The following is a 6,000-nucleotide window of genomic DNA, read 5'->3' on the forward strand; positions in this document are numbered from 1 at the left end:
TTGTCTTTACTCTCTCTCAAATCCACGACTGGCGTCAACGTCATGTACTGGTCGCCACGGGCGACTGATATGAACTCCATGGAAAACATGTGGGCTGAGGTCGCCAGAACATTAACAGAGAACTGGCCACGAAACCAACCAACTACTGCGGACGATCTTTGGGACTGCGTCCTGGAAGCCTGGGAGGAAGTTGCTTCTTCAGGCTGTTACGTCCGACGGCTTATACATTCTATTCCAAGACGCGTGATAGAAGTACAAAATAATGAAGGATTCTGGATAAAATATTAGAGTTCTTGAAATGTTTTGTTATGTCTTCTTTTTCGTCATTTTTCCTCAAAATTCAAATGGCTCTGAGCACTATGGGACTTAACTGCTGAGGTCATCAGTCGCCTAGAACGTAGAACTACTTAAACCTAACTATCCTAAGGACATCACACACATCCATGCCTGAGGCAGGATTTGAACCTGCGACCGTAGCGGTCGCGCGGTTCCAGACTGAAGCGCTTAGAACCGCTCGGCCACTCCGGCCGGCCGAGGTAGAGTCGTCGCTCTCATTGAGGAAGGAGGTTGTTCCATCAGAGAAGCTAGCAGGCAGTATGGCGTACCACATACCACTGCAACGAGATGGTGGATGTCTGCCTTGAAAGAGGCACCACCAACAGGGCTCCTGGCTCAGGCAGGAAGAGAGTGATCTGACAGCAGGAAGACAAGGACCTAGTGTCTAGGAGCAGAGAAAATCCCTTTCTGAACGCGAAGCAGTTGCGGCGGGAGATCAACTTCCCCGGCTCCAGTGACACGATTCGCCGAAGGCTGAGGGACGCTGGACTGCATGCACGACGATCCGCCGTGAATCAAGAGCTCAGCGAAGGCAACGTTTTGTACCGGCTAGCATTTGCGGAGCTCCATCTGAGGACGTCGTGGGACAACGGCATTTTCACTGACGAGAAGGTGTTTTCCACCAATAACGACAGTCCACGAATCGTTTACAGGCCGCAAGGGACTCGCCATCGACGCGAATATGTAACCACGACGAGAAGAAGTGGCCGGCTATCTGTTACCTGCTGGGGTTGGAATTCTAAGAGGGGCAGGAATTCTTCACAGGATAGAAGGAACTCTGGACAGCGCGCAGTATGCCCACATACTGGAAAATGTGATGCTTCCGTCAGTGCGAATGCTGTACGCAGAAGGGGACGTCACACTGGAAGAGGACCATTCTCCCATTCACAAGTCTGCATTTGTTCAGCACGTATTGTCTTTACTCTCTCTCAAATCCACGACTGGCGTCAACGTCATGTACTGGTCGCCACGGGCGACTGATATGAACTCCATGGAAAACATGTGGGCTGAGGTCGCCAGAACATTAACAGAGAACTGGCCACGAAACCAACCAACTACTGCGGACGATCTTTGGGACTGCGTCCTGGAAGCCTGGGAGGAAGTTGCTTCTTCAGGCTGTTACGTCCGACGGCTTATACATTCTATTCCAAGACGCGTGATAGAAGTACAAAATAATGAAGGATTCTGGATAAAATATTAGAGTTCTTGAAATGTTTTGTTATGTCTTCTTTTTCGTCATTTTTCCTCAAAATTCAAATGGCTCTGAGCACTATGGGACTTAACTGCTGAGGTCATCAGTCGCCTAGAACGTAGAACTACTTAAACCTAACTATCCTAAGGACATCACACACATCCATGCCTGAGGCAGGATTTGAACCTGCGACCGTAGCGGTCGCGCGGTTCCAGACTGAAGCGCTTAGAACCGCTCGGCCACTCCGGCCGGCCGAGGTAGAGTCGTCGCTCTCATTGAGGAAGGAGGTTGTTCCATCAGAGAAGCTAGCAGGCAGTATGGCGTACCACATACCACTGCAACGAGATGGTGGATGTCTGCCTTGAAAGAGGCACCACCAACAGGGCTCCTGGCTCAGGCAGGAAGAGAGTGATCTGACAGCAGGAAGACAAGGACCTAGTGTCTAGGAGCAGAGAAAATCCCTTTCTGAACGCGAAGCAGTTGCGGCGGGAGATCAACTTCCCCGGCTCCAGTGACACGATTCGCCGAAGGCTGAGGGACGCTGGACTGCATGCACGACGATCCGCCGTGAATCAAGAGCTCAGCGAAGGCAACGTTTTGTACCGGCTAGCATTTGCGGAGCTCCATCTGAGGACGTCGTGGGACAACGGCATTTTCACTGACGAGAAGGTGTTTTCCACCAATAACGACAGTCCACGAATCGTTTACAGGCCGCAAGGGACTCGCCATCGACGCGAATATGTAACCACGACGAGAAGAAGTGGCCGGCTATCTGTTACCTGCTGGGGTTGGAATTCTAAGAGGGGCAGGAATTCTTCACAGGATAGAAGGAACTCTGGACAGCGCGCAGTATGCCCACATACTGGAAAATGTGATGCTTCCGTCAGTGCGAATGCTGTACGCAGAAGGGGACGTCACACTGGAAGAGGACCATTCTCCCATTCACAAGTCTGCATTTGTTCAGCACGTATTGTCTTTACTCTCTCTCAAATCCACGACTGGCGTCAACGTCATGTACTGGTCGCCACGGGCGACTGATATGAACTCCATGGAAAACATGTGGGCTGAGGTCGCCAGAACATTAACAGAGAACTGGCCACGAAACCAACCAACTACTGCGGACGATCTTTGGGACTGCGTCCTGGAAGCCTGGGAGGAAGTTGCTTCTTCAGGCTGTTACGTCCGACGGCTTATACATTCTATTCCAAGACGCGTGATAGAAGTACAAAATAATGAAGGATTCTGGATAAAATATTAGAGTTCTTGAAATGTTTTGTTATGTCTTCTTTTTCGTCATTTTTCCTCAAAATTCAAATGGCTCTGAGCACTATGGGACTTAACTGCTGAGGTCATCAGTCCCCTAGAACGTAGAACTACTTAAACCTAACTATCCTAAGGACATCACACACATCCATGCCCGAGGCAGGATTCGAACATGCGACCGTAGCTGTCGCGCGGTTCCACACTGTAGCGCCTAGAACCGCTCGGCCGCTTCGGCCGGCCATTTTTCCTCATTGGAAGCTAGTGGAAGATCGCGTGGCAACAGAAAAGATACAATATGGGTTAGCTTTCCTTTGAGTTGCCCTTTTTAATTCAAGTGGGTTTCTTTTGAATATACAGTTTGTTAAGTATTCTATTTTGATTTCATTTATACCATGTCTACATTACAAACTAATCAGCGTAGATGGACTCTGTCACAGTAGTTTTTGTTATTTCAAATACGTCTCTCTTTTCCCCTCCATCCATGAATACACCATCCGTCCTCCACACAATACGCCAACGATTTCATATTATGTTTACTCGCCGCGCGGGAGTAGCCGAGCGGTCTTAGGCGCTGCAGTCATGGACTGTGAGGCTGGTCCCGGCGGAGGTTCGAGACCTCCCTCGGGCATGGGTGTGTATGTTTGTCCTTAGGATAATTTAGGTTAAGTAGTGTGTAAGATTAGGGACTGATGGCCTTATCAGTTAAGTCCCTTAAGGTTTCACACACATATGAACATTTATGTTTACTCGTTGTTAATATCTCTTCTATTCTCTCTCACACACTCTCTCTCTGTCACTATCGCCACAAGTGCCCTTCTATTACACTCCCCCAAAACTTTGTAAACAAATCTAGCGGTTTCCAATGACGCTACATTTTCTCTTTTAATTGCTGCTGTCTTTACTCTCTATCATTCCTCTCACCACCTATGAAAACGTATTCGCTGATCTCCCCTTCCCTGTAACCCATTCTTCGTTCTGAGAACAGTCCTTCCTTATCTCTCGGTCCTAAGATAAAACGAACTGTAGCATACGTCTAAATAAGCAATACTTTGCAAGCATTTCTCGCGTCTATTTTGCACTTCTGCACTTCAATCCATTCCCAGATCCCCCCCTCCTTCCTGTTACGCGTCCCTTGACATCCTCATCTACATCTAAATGAATACTCTGCAATTCATAATTATGTGCTTGGCAGGGGGTTCTGTGGTCTGGTGGATTAATCTTGTATTGAGGTGTAAAACGTGTAGATTCACGTCGGGCGTAAATTTTTAACACACACAAGTAGCTCTCCTTCACCCCTAGTAACGCCAAGTGCAGAACGCCTGTAAGCTCCGTAGTTCAATATCCGCAGTAAAGATAATATCCCTTCGCTGCCGACTGGGCATTCGTTTGAGCTGTGACAAATGGAGAAACCCCGTAAGGCAGAGACTCTGTCACCAGCAAGCCGTTGTAAACTAGAAAACGTATTCCATTTTAATGAACCAATGGCCATGTAAGTTCACAAGGCTCTTACTTTATCTGAAACTGAGACGTTGAAAATTGTGGTGCTGGACTGGGACTAGAATTCGATTTCACTATGTTCCCGAAGATTGCAAATTCTACTAGGCGTCCTCGAAAGGCACCTATCTGGTTTCGAATCCTGATCAGCACAAAATATTCGTTATTTCATTTCAAGCCCTCGCATGTGCACTCTGAACTACTGGTGAAAAATAGTTGCATTTTCAACGTCTCTTCGTACGTTGTCAGCTGTAGCGTGTTCGTTTCAACTCACAGCCACATGATGAGCGTTTTATCACAACATTACAAGATCAAACGTTTCCTTACATCTTTTCAAGTTCAAACATTCCTCTCCATCCTACTGGTGAAAACGGATTTGGGTTTGACGTTGTGTTCGTTGTGATCACCAACGACGACATGTGGATTCAACTTCTAGCCAGCAGAGTATTTTCCATCACATCATTTACAGTACAAACATGGCATTCCTAGCTATTATTGGAAAAGAATTTGATAGTTAACGTTTCTTCATGACCACGTGTGCGGGGTTTGAATTCCATTCAGCACAGAACTTTTCGTCGCCTGATGTCTAGCTAAACATGCACCCATCTCGCTACTGGTGAACCAACAACAGCTATTTATCGTCTGTTACTGTCTAGAAAACGACGGTGCTAGATGCTGGGCTCGAATCCCAGTCAGGCAAAAACAATTCTGTCGTCAATTAAATTTCCAGCATTTCGCTATTGGTGAAAACATTTGATATTTAACTTCTGATTTTATGTACAGTCGTGCTCAAAAGTATCCGAACGACCTGAATTGCATTTCACCATGCGACCTACATAACGCAGCTGTCTAGCAGGTCCTCTAATCGCTCCTTGCCACAGTCGTTTGACTATTGAAAATGGTTCCAACAAGTCACCACTAGAAAACACTGCTCTGTATCGCAATAACTCAGGATGTAAAGTAATACCACGATACTAAAAATGTTAGGGAACACCTCATCACGGGTAAGACTGTCCTTAAGGCTTGTAAGCTCGCATTTATTGCAATAACTGACATACCTGGTTCAAAATGGTTCAAATGGCTCTGAGCACTGTGGGACTTAACTGCTGTGGTCATCAGTCCCCTAGAACTTAGAACTACTTAAACCTAACTAACCTAAGGACATCACACACATCCACGCCCGAGGCAGGATTCGAACCTGCGACCGTAGCGGTCACGCGGTTCCAGACTGTAGCGCCTTTAACCGCTTGGCCACACCGGCCGGCCTGACATACCTGAAATGTTAGCACTCTCATTATTACGTCAGATAGGTAATGCACGTAGTAAGTTCGTCGTATTCATGATTTCCTCTTCGAAGTAACATACCATACTTGTTATTTAACACAAAATGTCATTAAAAATTTACGTTATTCACGAGCAGCTAGTTTATGTATGAACTTCAAATGCCACGACGAACCGCCTCGTTCTGCATATGGATTCAAACCCAGGTCATACAGGGTAGGCCGCGGTGGCCGTGCGGTTCTAGGCACTTCAGTCCGGAACCGCGTGACTGCTACGGTCGCAGGTTCGAATCCTGCCTCGGGCATGGATGTGAGTGATGTCCTTAGGTTAGTTAGGTTTAAGTAGTTCTAGGCTCTAGGGGACTGATGACCTTAGATGTTGAGTCCCATAGTGCTCAGAGCCATTTGAACCAATCACGCAGCCTAAGCTTTCGT

Source organism: Schistocerca nitens, chromosome 4 (assembly GCF_023898315.1).
Source record: "Schistocerca nitens isolate TAMUIC-IGC-003100 chromosome 4, iqSchNite1.1, whole genome shotgun sequence".
Lineage (NCBI taxonomy): Eukaryota > Metazoa > Arthropoda > Insecta > Orthoptera > Acrididae > Schistocerca > Schistocerca nitens.